This window comes from Temnothorax longispinosus, chromosome 5 (assembly GCF_030848805.1).
Source record: "Temnothorax longispinosus isolate EJ_2023e chromosome 5, Tlon_JGU_v1, whole genome shotgun sequence".
Taxonomy (NCBI): domain Eukaryota; kingdom Metazoa; phylum Arthropoda; class Insecta; order Hymenoptera; family Formicidae; genus Temnothorax; species Temnothorax longispinosus.
In genome coordinates this window covers 10,031,790-10,050,156 of record NC_092362.1, presented here as the reverse complement: position 1 = coordinate 10,050,156, position 18,367 = coordinate 10,031,790, and the positions used below count along the sequence as shown (strand labels likewise).

The following is an 18,367-nucleotide window of genomic DNA, read 5'->3' as shown; positions in this document are numbered from 1 at the left end:
GCTTATCTTTTATAAAATGTATTAAATTCAATCACCTACGCTCCTAATTGGTTATTACATGCGCTTTTCGCTAATCTTATTATAAAATCAGACCACTAGGGTCAGTCGTCGCGCAATTCGCGTAAACTTCTTCAAATAGCTCAATCGTATCAAAACAAATAATAAAATGAAATAAAAGACTTCGTTCGTGAACAGAATATACTCTGAATAAAATAATAATAAACTTAAAGTCTCTACACACGTCGTGTATCGGTACGATCTCTCCAATTGGCTGTTTTATCCAAAATTGGATGGTTTTGCGCAATCGGGGCGGGATATCGTCTACGGGGCTGTCGTTGCACCCGCCGCTATCTCCGACGTCCCGGACTGGTCCGGCTGATCGTCGTTAGACTCCTCGTCCCTCGATTGGCTCTGCTGCACGCCTTCCGGTCCAGCGGGCTGTTTGCCGCACTGGGTCACTATCTCCTCCTCAATGGCCTCTGGTATCTGTTGTAGTAGATCCAGTTGCTCGGCGTCGTTGTTCGCCATGAACAAATGCACCTCGGCCTCGGTCAAGCCCATCGATTGGTCGACCTCCTCGCTCTGTCGTACGGCGCTCGGATCCCTCGGAATCACCTCCAGTTGGTCCATCGGCTCGTACGGTGTTTGTTGCTGCGAAGGATCCGACCTTGGAACGGTGACTTCAGCCACCGGTTCCACCAGTACCCACTTTTAAAATCTAGGATAGAAAACCAACAGTTACCTGCGAGTTGATCGAAGATGTCATCAATTCTAGGGAGCGGAAAGGAATCTTTTTTTGTAATAGCATTTATCCCTCTATAGTCCACACAAAATCTTATCGTTCCGTCCTTCTTTTTAACCAGAACGACTGGTGAGACCCAAAGGCTCTGGGATTCCTCAATTACTCCCCGCTTCCTCATATCTTCAATTATCTGATTTACTTCATCTCGTATTTGAATTGGAATGCGACGAGGGACTTGCTTAATTGGGGAGAAATTCTCCACATTTATGTTATGGTAAACAATATTACACCTTTCTGCAACAATCTCATCAGAAAACACTTCTCTATGCTCATTCAAAAAGGCAAGGAAAACGTCCCTCTGAGTTTCATTGAGATTTACAGAATCTCTCCCATAAAGTTCTTTTAAAAAGGAAGGGACTATTTCAGCAGAGTTTACCACGCGAGAGCAATCGTAAACCCTCTTCTCCTCTTTAAATTCTGAATTTCCCAGAAAAGATTCGAAAATGTTTTTTAAATTTACCGTCTCGAGAAAATCTGCGCCTAACAAACATTCCTCACTAATCTTTGCCACAAACATTGGCATCTCCAGAGAACATTTCCCGACTTGGATTTTTACCAAGATTTTAGACTCAAATGGGACTTTTTCTCCCGTTGGATATCTAAGATTATGATCCACTAATACAATTCTTTCTTTATCCTTCCCTATAAATCTACTACTCACAATTGAAACATCGGAGCCCGTGTCGATTTTAAATGAGCAACGTTTTCCGTCCAGAAAGCCATCGTAATAAAAATTTTTCTTATTTAACTTATTCTTATCTAACTTACAGCTAATAAAATGTTTAACAATTGGGGCATTTTTTGCGTGGGTCGAACCCTCCCCGCCGAGCTCGACTAATTCACGTTTCCCTCCCCTGCTGGACATTCATACCGGAAATGCCCCGTTTTCCCACAAGTCCAGCATTCTTTTTTCTGGCCAGCGCCGAACTGGCCGCCTCGCCGGTTTCCCTTTCCGACTTTCTTCATCTCCCCCTCCTTCTTTTCCTCATTATTCTCTTTACGCGTATCCTTTCCGTTCTTTCTTTCGAAATTATTATTATAAAGCTCTTTTCTCTTTTCGAAGCTATCTCCCTGTATGATTTTGACCGCTTTCGCTCTCTCTACGGCAAATTTGAGAGAGGTAACCCCTTCCAGCTGAAGGGTTCTCCGTATGAAGCCATTCGAAAGCGCAGAGATAAATTGGGAGCAAGCGATTTTATTGCGAACCGGGAAGGGACATTCGGGGTACGCTAATCGAGCTAATCTCTCTAAATCGGTACCAAGTTCGGCGAGATCTTCCCCAAACTTTTGTTTTCTATTGGTAAATAGCGAATAATAGTTCTGCGAGTGGAGCCCCTCACCAAAACGTAACTCGAGCTTCGACTTCAGCTCCACATAATCCAGATTTTCTAAATCCTGTACGTTTTCAAGGATGGAACGCGCCTTTCCTCTTAGACAAGAAGCTAGGATAATTGTTTTTGAAGCGTCACTCTACCCATTTGCCCGAGCGATCAGTTCAAACTGAGAGAAAAATTCACGTAATGGAATTGTCCCGTCATATGTGTCAGGCTTTAATTTTATATTCTGGTCCCACTCTGTTTCGCGACGTGGGTCTTCCCCTCCGCGATTCACTACGGCGCACAGTGGGGCGAATCCATCAAAAACCGGATCCTGGACGAAAAAATGAAAAACGTATAATTCAAATTTTGACGAGATTTTATGTTAATATATATCCTAAACTATAAATAAATGTGCTTATAATTGATTTTATCCTTTGTTATTTCCTCAAAATGATCTGATAAAGTATGACATTTTCGTGAATACTGAAATTCTAGTAATTCGATAGGTTACTTTCTAAAGTCTCCGCCGAAAGTATAACTGCGAATATGAGTTAAATGCCTATCAGAACTTATTTATTAGGGTTCAAAAAACATATTTATTTTAGTTTTATGTCATTTGAGTACTATTATATATTAATAAATATACACGACATATTCGACTATTAAAAATTTCTTACTTCAATATTCAAACAGAAAGAAAGTTTGTGGATTAGAATAGATTAAGGTTTGCTCTGCGCCATTTGATAGGGCAAAGTGTCTAGTTTTTGGCCATATATGATTATTCATCCCCCTTCGTCCCCCTTTTTGAGATAATTGACCTCAAAGTTCACTCGACATAGTCGAACGTCGTCCATGAATAGCTCAATGGACGACGTTCGATCATGTCGAGTAAATATGGTTGTCTATTTTCTCATAAAAGAAAGACGAAGGGGGATATATAATTTGTTTAAATATTACTATTTTATAACGATTAATTACAACCATATTTTATGACAATTAATTACATTAATTAATATAATAGCAATATGATAAATATTATTAGATAAATGTATCTGGAGTACTGCGCATTCTGTAAATCCATGGGCCAATAAGATTGCTCTACGTTAAATTATTCGTTCTTCTTGAGGGGGAAGGGGAGGGGGGTGGGAGGAAAAGGGAGGGAGAAAAATAAAAACAGCGAAAATAAGAACTTTTCGTCAGTCTCTCAATCAGTAGTCGATTAAAGACTGTTTGATTTTGAAAGTTTTGATTTTTGTCGTTGCTTTATACAATTCACTTTGCGTCCTTTTCAGGATACAGTGAAAAATATATATAATATATAAAATATATAGAAGATTATACTTTTTAACACGCTCGCAAAATGAAAAATTTCCGAACAAATCGTCAATTTTTTAATTGTATGCGTGCAAATAATCTTGATTTATCAGATTATGAGGCTTTAATAAGCCATATAATATCATGTTTTGATACTGAATTACCCAAAATCGCGTTGGAACCATTGAAACGAAAAATCATAAATTTCACGAAGAATTTGAAGTCAAAATGGATAGCTAGCCGTTACGATTACAATTAAATTACAATAACGATTACATTGCTGGATTCGCGGTTTCGAATGCTTATTACATATTTCGTATAAAATTAATATCAAATGTTGGTCAGCGAGGAATGAGAGTCATAAACGAGAAGTCGAGCAAAGAAAAAGAGAGATACAGACTGCCTTCAGAACAAAAGCAGGTCTCTTGATAAACTTCGTGAAACAAGGAAAAGGTACATTCAATGATGGCAACACGGCCAGAAAATTTTTTGCTAATCCAGAATTATCAGCTGCCATTACAGGTTTAGATAAGAACTTAATAACTCGATTTGGAGTTTTGTTGCAAGTAATCGCTAGCGGTAATAGGATTAACGTGTTGGAATTCGAATCCTATGCTTTTAGAACTGCCGAATTATTTGTATCATTATACCCATGGTACTACATGTCAGTCTCAGTCCACAAATTATTTATTCATGGCAGTAATATTATTTCGGGCCGATTCCCGACGCGACGCCTCCTATACCCCCACTACCGCTCGAGGCGCAGCGGCCGAGCCGCCGATCGCTCACGTGACGCGTCATCTCAGGAGCGTCGCGCGTGCTATAAGCATGATGAAACTGCAATCTCCCCCGAATAATATACCGATTAAAAAGTTAGTTATATAGACGGTTAGAATATGTAATTATAATTAGGACAATAGTTTCCGCGCCACCCATGAGGTACTATTGCGTTTTTTTTTAAGTGGTATCCCCAGTAGGCCTACTCCACTGAAAAGATAATATGTATTTTTATTTTTTTCCTTTGAATGATAAAATAATCACTGCGCACTGCGCAGAATGCATTTTATTTGCAATTACTGCGCCTATCGCAGAATGCATTTCTGTTTCTCTTTATTTTACTTTCATCACTGCGCACTGCGCAGAATGCATTTTATTTGCAATTACTGCGCCTATCGCAGAATGCATTTCTGTCCCTCTTTATTTTACTCTCATCACTGCGCACTGCACAGAATGCGTTTTTGTTACTCTTTATTTTACTCTCATCACTGCGCACTGCGCAGAATGCATTTTATTTGCAATTACTGCGCCTATCGCAGAATGCATTTCTGTCCCTCTTTATTTTACTCTCATCACTGCGCACTGCGCAGAATGCATTTTTGTTCCTCTTTATTTTACTCTCATCACTGCGCACTGCGCAGAATGCATTTTATTTACAATTACTGCGTTAATCGCAGAATGCATTTCTGTTCCTCTTTATTTTACTCTCATTTACTAATTGGTCGATTTTCTAGGCCGTTTACATGATTTTACAATAGATGGGATATCTATAGAAATGTTAGAAGAACTAGCTCGCATTAATGAAGTTAATGATTTATCGCTTAAAGAAGAACGTTTATCGGATTTTATGATTTTCATTTTCGAAAACGAGCATTCACATAAGTATGTGGATCCGAACATGGAAAATATTCGAAGACCAAAATTTTTAAGATTAGGGTAATTTGAATTGTTTAAAATCTTAAAAAAATCCGCTCCTTTTTCTGGACGAGTTTTGAGGGAAAGATCATTTTGCAAATCGCAAAGTTCCTCTTGAAATTCTACATTTTGTTGTTCGATTTCCGCAGTGAGAGGATTTTCAAACAGAACTAAGTCCTTTCTAAGACTTTCGAAGTCAGTAAAACGCGTGTCGAACTGAGTTATTAATGAGTCAATTAACTGAATATATTTTTTAAAATTGCAAACTGTGCCGTATTCTTCGAAGAGAATCTGGCAAGAGGGGTAGAAATGAAGAGTGTCTTTTTCTAAGTGATTTTTAAATAAAACTAGTTTTCTACGAAATGAGTCAATATGACTAACTAATTGACATATTGTCTGGTTGGTCTTTTGCAGCTTTGTATTTAAAATATTTAAATGATTAGTTACATCGGTGATGAAAGCGAGTTCACAAAGAAACTCAGTGTCTTCGAAAAGATATTTAATGTCATCATCTTTGGCAATAGACATTTCTTGCAAGAAAAGGAAGATCTCTTTTTTTATCGCAAAAAACTTCTCTAAACATTTCCCAGCACTGAGCCATCGGACTTCACAATGTAGGGGTACATCTGTATAAAGTGCATTATGCTCTTCGAGAAAGTGTTGAAATTTGCGATGAGAAAGAAACTTGTGGCCGCCTTTTATTAAATTAATGATTTTTGTAACAGTTTTCATGGCGGTAGATAATTTTATAGCTTTCCCACATAATGCTTCTTGATGAATAATACAATGAATAAGGGGGAATTTTAAATTGCGCTGCTTTAGTTGACCGAAGAAACCAATTTTTTGACCTGTCATCGCTCTTGCGCCATCTGTTACTATAGCTGAACATTTTGAAAAATCGGTGTCAAATTTTTGAAGAGTTTGTTCAACGGCTTTAAAAATATCTAGACCTGTTGTTGTGTCATGTAATGGAACAAAATCTAAGAGCTCCTCAACATGTGAAAAATCGTTTTGTACAATTCGAGCAAAAATACTCAATTGACTCACATGTCCAATATCGGTGCTTTCATCTAAACATAATGAAAAATAAGCACAACTGTCTAACAAAAATTTTAGTTTTTCTTCTATCGAACAAGCAATATCAGTAATTCTTGCTGCCACTGTCTTTTTAGTTAAAGGAATGCTAGCAGCTTCAGCAAGCGTCAATGAATTTCCGAATGATTTTACTGCCTCGATGAGACATTTCTTTATAAAATTACCTTCCATAAACGACTTAGAATGCTGGCAATAAGAAGCGAAATAGCATATGATGCAGTGACAGCTTTTACCGAAGAATTAGCATTATTAGAATTATCATTAGAACTGGAACTTTCCTGATAAATTAATTTTAAACCCTCTATTAAATTACGTTTTTCTTGACCTTCATATTTTGAATATTCACTTGAATGTTTTTTTTCATAATGTCTCTCAATGACAAATTTTTTCACAACAGCAGGTTGATATTTGCATAAAATACACACCGTGTGATTGCCAATAAGTGTAAAAAAACTATCCTCCCATTTCTTATCAAAATGTTGTTCATACTTTTGCTCACTGGCCATCGTACTGATTTGACAAAAAAATTACACAATTATTAGCACGCACACTTAAAGAAAAACTACACAAAAAAAACCTACCTTATAACTTTTCGAAGATATAAGAATAACGAAGAATAACAAGAGTTTATATCCACGCACTTTATACCCACGTTTCACGAAGTGATCTGCCAGCGACAATAACGGTTGGAAAACAAGAAGGAATCAAAACAATTGCATATCGAATGCGCGGCATAAACACGCGGTATAGTTAACGTAGGAAATTTAAATCTCTCTTCGTAAATACGACGTTTCTTTGTGAACTCGCTCTTATCACAGATGTAACCAATCATTTAAATATTTTTAAAGCTGCAAAAGGCCAACCAAACAATATGTCAATTAATTAGTCATATTGATTTATTTCATAGAAAATTAATTTTATTTAAAAATCATTTAAAAAAAGGTATTTTCCATTTCTATCTCTCTTGCCAAATTCTTTTCGAAGAATACAGCACAAGCCCATACAGCACAGAAACTTGCAGTATCATTGCAGAAACGTTGCAATATTGCAGATTGCGCTGCAATATCACAACAACATTGTAGATATTAATTATTGTAATATTTAATACATATTACAGCGCAATATAGTAGCAAGATTGTAAAAATCTTGCAGCATTATTGCAAAAATACTAAAAAAAAAACGCGTAACTAATATAATATATATTTGCTTTGATGAGAAATAAACTGATTTTTCAGGTGTAGAAATGTACATCAATTACTATCACACGTGATTATTACTCATTTCCAGTAACTTTGGTTCGCGTCGCATATATCGCGCGTGCGCGCTGCGCGGAAAAGATGATCGGTGACTGTTCAGATAGTTGTGCTTCCAGAGGCTTCTCCCGCGCATTGTTCGTTCGTCTCGTGTAGAGCCGAGTAATTGTGTGCAATATTATTATAGTGAAATAAGTGGAAAGGCGCAGAAAGGCATTAACTGTTATCGGAAAGATAGAATTGGTAAGTCTTATATATTTTGAGGTTATATACTGCGGCGTGTGTTATACTCAGCACTTGAACTATCCTAGACAACACATGCATAACTTAATGACGTCTCAGAAAGACCTGTTTATATTATGTATAAGTTTATAACACAGGCCTGGTGGAAATTTCCGTCACGGAGTGCGTCTCGCGCCGCGTGCTGCCCGACGACGCGACGTTAAAATCGCGGCCGCGCGTCAACGCCGTTAACCCTGGTCAACCGTGCCCTTTGGATTGATTCGCCGCCCTTTCGCTGGACAGGCAGAGTGAGAGAGACAGAGACCGACGACGCTGGGCACGTCGCGTCGGCTCGGGCTGTCGGCCAGCGGGTGTCCAACTCCAAAACGTAAAAGCGCGCAAATCCGAGCGCGAGGCCGTCGACGAGTTCAGGTAAAACGAAACGCCGCGGGTGAACGATCCTCGACGAGAGAGAAAGAGAGAGATCCCTCTGTCAGGAACGATGATCGACGTACGGTACCCCACGTCGGGAATTGATCTTAACGTAACGTGTTGCTTTATTTAACAAATCGTTTTGCCAGACTCGTCGAAGAGATCTAATCGCGTTGTCGTGAGTCTGGAGCTCAAAGTTGACCAAGCCTGCTTTAATAAAATTGCAAGATAGTTTTGTACCTTGTTGGGACTTGTATTTTATTCCAATTTATTTCTTTTTACAGATTGCCTTATTCCATTTTTATCGCTTATATATCTAGCTGTGGTGCAACATATGGTGCAACATATGATAAGTCTATAATGTACCGTTTTCATATACTTCCACTTAAGACAGAGCATTCGTTATTATATAACATTGTAACGATGCACCCCGTACGCTAAGCATCGTTCCCGGCTAACGACCGCCGGATGCCGCCCGACCGACGACCAGTCGGGCGAAGACCAGGGCGCGGTGCGCCCACATTTTAAACGTACTTGAAAACGCACCGTGTGCGCGGGCCAAGCGCGGCACCGGTGCCTCCCGACGAGCGACGACGGGAGCCGAGCCGCCCCAAACACGAGCGCGGCGCCGCGCCGCCCCACCACAGCGCGACGATCGGCGCTCCTAGCGAACCCGCCGCGCCGGGCGGGTATATAAACCGCCGCTCCGGCGAGAAAAGGGACTTCGTCTAAAGATCCGCTTCCAAGACGAAACCTATTCCCGACTCCTAGGGAACACGCCAACGAGGTCCGGTGCTCCGAGCCTCGACTGAGAGCTCTCAGGTGTTCCCGCACTCCCTCAGAACTCACCCCGAAGGCACGGTTACGCGGGGTCGAGCGCGCTCGGCCTCGCAACGAGGGCTCTCGCTGCCGCCGCCCCGGGGCTCCGAAATTTTCCCTCCTACGTTACGCGTCCCGCACGCATATTACCGCGGCATCCGCGAGCGTACAGATATTATGTAATGTAATACGTCTATGTAATATACCGAGCTATGTAATATACCGAGCCCGTCGAGTAACGATACCGCGTTCGTTAGTAAATACCGCGTCGTTATCGAGTGCACATGCACTACCTGCAATCTACCGCGTCCTCCTACGTACTGTAATACGTCTATGTAATATACCGAGCCCGTCGAGTAACGATACCGCGTCCGTTATTAAATACCGCGTCGTCATCGAGTGCACATGCACTACTTCTTCGTTGTATATACCGCGTTCTGTCCGTCCCCGCGCTACATCAAATACTACCGAGTCCGTCGAATAGCGTGTTACCGCGTCCGTTATCGAGTGCACCCGCACTGCCCCTTCGTTGTATATATCGCGTTCCACCCGTCCCTGCGTTATATATAATACCACTTTATGTATGTAATAAGCTAAGCCGAATAAACTACTGCATGTACCACCTAAATCGATTATTGTCTCTGGGCCTTTCATCGGACTCCTGATCCCGCACACCAGTCCGCGTTCGATAAAGTCAGGCCGTTACAACATTTATATTGTTGAGTGCGATATTATAAATAGACGTAATGTAACGTATGCTCTGTGTTAACTGGGCTGCATGCAATTTGTATTTTAATTTCTATTTCCTCTCTTTTTGCGCTCAAATTTGATATGGAATATGGATTAAGGGATTACAGGACCCCTTAAAGTAATTAAAAATTAAAAAATTCTGAAGATTTATAAAAAGTTTAAAATTAATAGGAGTATAAATGTTTTGTTACGTTTATTTACGTACGTTTAACAATAATTTGATATAAAACAATTAGATTTTATGCTGCATATTAACGACATCATTATGCCTATTTCAATTCTGTTTTGCTAACGAATAGGCCGTGGTTATAGTTTTAAGAAATATTCTAAAAAATGGACACAGTAATTTTAACATTCAATATAAAATCTAATTTTTTTATACTAAGATACTGTAGAATATGTTATACTTAATACGTAACAAAAAATTCATACTCCTATCAATTTACAACTTTTTACAACTCCCCAAATTTCCTAAAACTCCTAATTTTTACTTTTGAATTCAGAATTCTGTAACTCCTTAATCTTCAGAATGTCACGTTTTGTCACATTTAGATCAACAAGCATTAAACTACTTCAAGATATTATTTAGATATTTAGATATTTTGTTACAGTCCTGTATTCTTCTTCCAGCTCAAAATCCGTTGCTATATTGCAGTAAATATTGTAAGTCATTGTTAGTCATTGTAAGTAAATATGAATAATGCACGAAAAAGGAAACTATTAGTATCAAAACGCCATATTAGACGAATTATTGCAGATCAAACAAATATTGATTTTATAGGATGTTCTGAAAAATCTTCAAAAGAAGAAGTGCACCTTATCCGCACTTCTATTGAAGATTCTTGTGATTCAGATATAACTAAAATTATCAATAATGAAAATCACACATTTGATATAAATAACACCATTATTAATGTAGATAATGAGATTTTGTTTCCAAACAATGAATATGTAAATCATTATGGACAATGTGAGAGTAATGTTATACGGGCTAGTGATCATAATTTGTACAATGTCACAACTGACAATATTAAAAACAATACTGAAGAAGACTTTAAAGATGATATAGCTACATGGGCTGTATCGTACAATGTCCCTCATAATACATGTAACGCTTTGTTAACTATCTTGCAGAAATACACACCTTATCACTTTCCATCACAAATGCGAACATTATTACAAACTCCACGACAAACAAATGTAATCACATTATGTAACGAAGAATATTTTCATTGGGGTCTCGATAATGTTATTGAAAAAATGCTAATAAAAAATGGTGAGATGAATTCAATTCATTTACTTATAAATATTGATGGTTTGCCATTAGGTAAATCATCAAATGCTGCATTATGGCCAATTTTATGTTCAAATACGACAGATAATACGGTCTATCTTGTTGGGGCTTATTTCGGATATGAAAAACCTCGAGATCCTAATGTTTATCTGGAAAGTTTAGTAAATGATTTAACTCGTTTAATAAACGAAGGCTTCCGTGCAGGTGATAAAGTAATAGAAATAAAATTATTCGGTTTAATATGTGATGCGCCAGCAAAAGCGTTTGTTCTGTGTATAAAAGGCCACACTGGGTTTTTTAGTTGTACAAAATGTAGAATTAAAGGGAAATATATACATAATAGAATTTGTTTTCCAAGTACAAGGTTTCCATGTCATTTAAGGACAAATGAATCATTTGCTGTTAATGGTTATAAACATTTTCAAACAGGATACTCTATTTTGAATAATATTCCGAGATTTTTACCAATATCGCACACTCCATTAGATTACATGCACCTTGTGTGTTTGGGAGTTGTAAAAAAGATGATACTTCTTTGGATAAAAGGACCATTTTCTGTACGTCTAGCTCCACGATTAATCAACAAGATATCACATTTATTAGTTTCATTAAGAAATTCAACGCCAAATGACTTCGTAAGAAGACCTAGATCTCTGAGAGATGTCAAAGTGTGGAAAGCTGTGGAATTTCGAAACTTCCTTTTATACACAGGACCTGTTGTATTGAAACACATATTAAAAAAAGACTTATATAATCATTTTATTACATTTCAGGTAGCTATAACAATACTTGCAAGTCCAAGTCTGTGCCAAGACATACTTATAAATTATGCAGAAGCTTTGCTCAATAATTTCGTGATTTCTTTTGAAATATTATATGGCAAACAGTATGTCTCACATAATGTCCATAATCTTTTGCATTTATGTCCCGATGTAAGAATCTTTGGACCGCTAGATAATTTTAGCGCATTTCGTTTTGAAAACTTTATGACATCTATCAAAAGATTATTGAGAAAAAATGAAAAGCCGCTACAACAATTAGCTAGAAGATATAGTGAAATTGAAAATACTTGTTCTTTGGTATCAAAAAATAATTGTAGTAACGATAAACTATATTTGTGCAAAAGTTTGCATAATAATGGACCACTATCTGAAGATGTCCATGGTGTTCGGTTACAATATTTACAATTGTCAAGTAAACAATTCGAAATAAATTGTAAGAGAGACAGGGATAATTGTGTTTTTTTAAAAAGTGGTTTATGTATTTTGATTCTTAATATAATCGAAAATAACAATGGTGATGTTTATTTAATAGGCAAAAAGTTTAAATATGTGCAATACTTATATGAATTACCTTGCAAATCTGACGAGCTCAGTATTAACGTAATGACAATAAATAATGACAATATGTATTCATATCCGATTACAGACTTAAAGTGTAAAGCGTGGAAAATTCCTCATGGGAATGATCCCAAAATGTTTGCAATATTTCCTCTAATTCATGGAAAATAAATAGTTTCATACATAACAATATTTCTTACAATTGCTTACAATTTCTTACAATAATAGACGGTATACGTTGAATAGCCAAAGTATTTATTGGCATACGAGCATGGATTCCAATAAGAAATTTATGGTTGTGGAATTCTCTGATGGGCTACAAATAGTACCTACACAATGGCTGAACTTTGCTGAACAAACATGTATTTGGCCTAGCCATTTGAAAACGCAACTTCGAATTAATAAGGCTATTATAACAAGGGAAATGCCCAATAAAGAACAACGTAATTGGAAAAAGTTACCTGTAAAAAGAATGTTTAGAAGCGCAGGTAAATGACTTAAAAAATATCGATATATTTATATTATGTTCATTATATATTACTATTGTTTTTTAAATATTATTATGTCTATATATACATATATATATATATATTTATCACTACTATTGTTTTAAATTATTCAGATACCTATGAGAGGAGCATGGAAATATTAATACAAGCACAAGATACATCCAATGTGGATGAAACAGATATGTCGTCTGAGGAAAAAAGAGAACGGGACAAGAAAAAGAGACGTGAAAAAGCCCAGAAAAAACCAGTTTACACTTCTTCTTCCGAAACCGAACAAGAGGTGGTCAATGTTGCACGAGAAAACAAAGAAAATTATCAGAAACAAAATAAGAAAGAAATAAGAAAGAATAAGAAAGAACTCCCTTCTTTCCCGCAAATAGAGAAGTTTGTTTCCAGCACGCCGTTGAAAGAGATCAATGCAGCAGAATCCTCGCAGGAAATTGAAAATATGAGCGACAACACATCAAGTAGTGTAGTGAGTAATAATGATACCAACTTTTATAAATACCATCTTATAACAATAAATAAACATAATTGTTCTTGTAGCTAGCAGGAAAAAATGTAATGGGGTCATGCAATAAGAACAAACGTACTATAGCAACAAATGTACATGATAATAAAGAAAATTTGTCTGATCAAGGTAATCTTTATATATAAAACAAAGTCGGGTTAGTTACACCATTTATAACTCAAGAACGGCTGGGCCGAATTTTTACCACAAGTATATGAAATAGGGGTAGAATTTTCCGGAATAGCAGAATAACTAATAAAATATCGAAAAAATTCACGTAAAAAAAAAATTAATCTAGAAAGATATCCAAATACATAGAGGGAGGGAGAGAGAGAGGGAGGGAGAGAGGGAGGGGGAAAGAGAGAAAAAAAGAGAGGGGGATAAAGAGAGAGAGGGAGAGAGAGGAGAGGAAGAGAGGGAGGGGGAGAGAGAGAAAGAGAGGGGAGAGAGAGAAAGAGGGAGAGAGGGAGAGAGGGGAAAAGAGAGAAAGAGTGAGGGGGGAGGGGGAGAGAGGGGGGGAGAGGGGAGAGGGGGGAGAGAGAGGAAGAGAGAAAGAGAGAGGGAGAGAGAGGGACTATTTGCGTGTCTTATCACTTATACATTCATTACTGTTAGGCGGTACGAAGTTCGCCGGGGCAGCTAGTTCAATTATAAAAATTAATAAATACAAGTGAAAGAAAGCAGGTATTTTTATTGTTATTGTTACTTTAGTATGAAGTTTATCACTGAAATAAGAAAATGGTCTGTTTTAGAGTTCAAAAGACGAATTTTATATAAACTGAATAAAATACTGTTTAACCAGGAGAGATTTGAAATTATGTTGAATGCATTTGATGAAAAGTTGCAATTTAAAGACAACGAAATCAATGATGAATGTGATGTCCAATTCCCATTACAATCATTAGAAGACTTGAATGAATTCGAACAGCAACTGCAAGAATCGCAATTTAAACAGAAAGTGGTATGTAGATATTATATATTTGCTATTAAATTGTTTTATAATGCAAGACGTTAATATTATACTTTATTTTTAAAAATACAGCAATTGAATTGCTAATTATTTCGAAAAGATAACATGTACTGCAAAAAAAGAGTTTTGCAGTAAATTAAAAAACGTGTTTATTTGCAGAAATATAAAAATTGTGTTTTTTTTAATTTTTAAATATATAATATAAAAATATAATGTAATAGTTTCTGAAATGTTGTATTATTCTATATTTGCTTGCAAAATATTTCATCTTAAAGTCATTACTTTTTCTGAATAACCAGAAATTTAATTTTAGGTATATTATTTTTTACTAGTGTCTTTTATTTACTTTTAAACGATTATGTATATTGCTTTTTAATCTACATGTACACTTATTCTGCATGCTAATAACTAAACGCTAATTTTATACAGTATTGCGCTTATGTGTTTATTATTTTATAATTAACCATTGGTATTATTGCTTAACATTATATATGTGAATCAATCTATTTTTTAGCTGAATACTTTAAGGCTCGTGGGCGGAAGTACTATGCATATTATGACCAGTAACATCTTAAAGAAAATCATGGTTAACACTCTTGCTAAGAAATACAGTTGGGCTGGGATGAAAGGAAAATTAGTCTTTAAAGATTTAAATCTTCCAAAAATAATTATGCGTACGTTTATTTTTATTAAGTTTAATATTTTTGTAAAAGATATGCAGGACGTCATCTCAGATCCACAAATTTCTTTTGATCTACGGAATCTTAATCTTGAACCAAGTTTAAGTATATTAGTCAAAGAATACGCAGATGAAAGGAAATACATGGAACCTAGAACGCTTTGTATATCTGGTAATATTTTTAGAAATTTGAATAATATTCTTATTTTATAGAAGCAGTTCGATTACATACGCAGTATAGCCACATTGCAGATGCCGAATTTGCAGATTCCATCTCCAAATGGCTTGCGCAAGCACCTCTGAGGACTCAAAGACAATTGTAAGTATATACATGTATATTATTTGCTGTATAACTTGTTCACTTAACTGAAGCATGTTAAATATTTTCAAGAATATTATTTGTAAAAACAAGTAATTATATAGAGTTCTACAAATCTGTGAGGGATCCAACATTGCGGATCAGATTTTAAATCCATTTTTTTAACGCAAATGTCGACGTCAAGGATATTTTTTTAAGTAAGACCATATCAATTTCTCTATATCAATTGATTCTTGTCATTTTGCATATAAAAGCATTAAGATACATCAATAGAAAAGTAAATACTTTATTACACATTTTACACTTTATTCTGATATACACATATTTTGACATAGTACAATGTTAAATATATGTAAAATATTTTTTAGACGAAATTACGAATATGCTTTTACTTTGATTGAACATGTATTATAACGCTATAACTTAACTTCTTTTCTTTTCTTCAAATTTCAGAAAAACCGGACAACAACCGGAGGAGAAGTGATTCAATTGTGACAATATCTGCATAGAAAGTATGCATACCTGCGTAAAGTGCAAATGCGTAAAGTATAAAATACATATTAATATGTATATATACATAATTTAGTTCGATTATCAAGTTTTTATATTATACTGTAAACGCAATTTTTAATAAAATATTAGATTTAATTTTGATTGTAAGTAAATGGTACACTGTATTCGTTACGTTTATGACTTGCCGGCTTTTGTTTGTAATATCTTTCTTGGTTTTCATATACTCTTTCAAAATCTAAGTTATTTAGATTTATGTACCATTTACATTTAATACTCAGGATGCCAATTTTGTTTCAGCGTATGCTTTGAAAAAGTTAATGTTATTTTCACATATTAATATGATGTGCGGATCTTCAGGGATACGTAAAGATATTATAAATATTAATATATATGCATACCTGTGTAGAGTATAAAATATATATACGCGTACACTGAGAAAAAAAATATTTTTATTTAAGTAAATAAGCTATTATAAAGGGGATAAAGGCTATTTTTGGGATCACAAAATATTACTTGATTAAAAAAAATTATTTATTAGGTGTCTTCTAATAGCGTATTTATTTAAATATAAATATTTTTTTTTCTTAATGTATATATTAAATATGCATATACTGTAACGATGCGCCCTTACAACAAGGCATCGTCCCCGGCTACCACCCGCCGGGAGCCGCCCGACCGATCTCCGTCGGGCGAGGACAGGGCGCGGTGCGCCTACATTTTTTTAAACCCTTGAAACGCACCGTGTGCGCGGGAAATCCGCCGCACCGGTGCCTTCCCGCACGACGCCGACGAGCGCCGAAGCGAGCCGATCCCCGCCGAAGCGAACACGCGGGATCGCGCCGCTCCCACCACCGCACCGTCGCCTGACGATCGGCCTCCCTCCTGCCAAGCTCACCGCGACGCACGGTATAAAAAGCCGGCGCGCTCGACGAAGAAGACACTTCGTCTGTACCACGGCTTTCCGCTATTCCTGACGAAGATACCTTCCGAATCCTAGGGCAACACGCACAACGAGGTCCAGAGTTCTGGTTCTCGACTGAGGGTTCTCAGAGTGTTCCCGAGCTCCCTGATACTTGCCCCGACGACCACGGTACCGTGGGGTCGAGCGTGCTCGGCCTCGCCGCGAGAGTTCTCACAACCGTGATCCCGGGATTCCGCCATCCTCCGATGCAATATACCGCGCTATCTTACCCGTGTATCATATACAGCGTTCTGATAGCTGTAGCCGCGTTCCGTATGTAATATACCGCGCTCCGTATGTAGTAAACCGCGTTCCGTTATCGTCGTATGCCTTCATTCGGTTCATATAGCATAGCTACTGCGTTCTGATATATACCGCGTTCCCCGTTATCATCTTATATCTTATTGTATGTATTAATCTGTAGCCGCGTTCCGCATGTAATATACCGCGTTCCGTTATCGTCTATCTGTAGCCGCATTCTGTATGTAATATACCGCGTTCCGTATCGTCTTATACCTGTATACCGCAACGGACTCCGTTCTGTCAAATACCGCGCTGCATTATTCCCGCCTCTGCGTACCGCATCTCGAGGCGAAGACTCGAGTCCCGATATTTCGTATACCGCGTCGCGTTGCACCGGCACTACCGACCACTGTAACCTACCGCGTCCAGTTTGTATGTAATACCGAATCCCGAGTATTTTATATTATAGTTCATATTATAGTTTGGAATAAAGTGTATGTTGCTGTCACATGGCAAATTGATTAATGTCTCTGGGCCTTTCATCGAACTCCCGATCCTGTAAACCAGTCCGCGTTCGATAAAGTCAGGCCGTTACATGGCGCCCGAACAGGGACCGTTTTGATTCGTTCCGAGAGACAGTGATCAAGGTGCATCATGCCGAAAGCGTGGATATACGCGTTATCAAAAAGCCAGCTCACCGCCGAGCTCGAACGACTCGAACTGGGCACCGACGGCTCGGTCGACGAGCTACGCCGACGCTTAAGCGATTACGTAACCGAGCAACCGGAAACTGGGCCGTATACCGCCGCGGGGGGCCGCCAAACGCCGGCGGCGCCCACTATCACCGTGCACCCCTCGGGAGACCTCCTCGTACCGGTGGGCGACTCGCGGCCACCGGCGTCGCCCAATTTACAGTTTCATACACCGCCGCTAACCAACGCGTCGTTCGTACCCTTCCGCCCGGTCGCAGATGACCGCCCCAGCGAAACCCCCGCCCAGGTCATGGACCAGATACGGAAATGGGGGTGCCACTTCGATGGGAAAGACCCCGTGGCATTCCTCGAGCGGCTCGAAGAACTCAAAAACGCGTATCAATATTCCGGCGCGCAATTATTACTGGGGCTGCCGGAGATGTGCAAGGGCGACGCCCTTCTATGGTGCCGGAACAACCGAGCCAGCTGGCGGGGGTGGGACGATTTCTGCGCTGATTTCCGCGAATACTACCTGCCGCGGCGGTACCGCGCCAAACTAATCCGCGAAATACAAACCCGCCAACAAAAACCGGACGAGCCGTACCGAAAGTTTGCGACGGACATGCTGACCATGATGC

General features: G+C 38.1%; 1 long non-coding RNA gene across 1 annotated transcript; it reads left to right on the top strand.

Moving 5' to 3' along the window:
- Positions 1 to 7,156: 7,156 nt before the first annotated feature.
- Positions 7,157 to 16,381, top strand: LOC139813737 (uncharacterized). Its single transcript, XR_011732229.1, has 4 exons — positions 7,157 to 7,718; positions 7,856 to 8,129; positions 15,215 to 15,320; positions 15,774 to 16,381. It is a non-coding gene; the product is annotated as an uncharacterized lncRNA (long non-coding RNA).
- Positions 16,382 to 18,367: the final 1,986 nt, after the last annotated feature.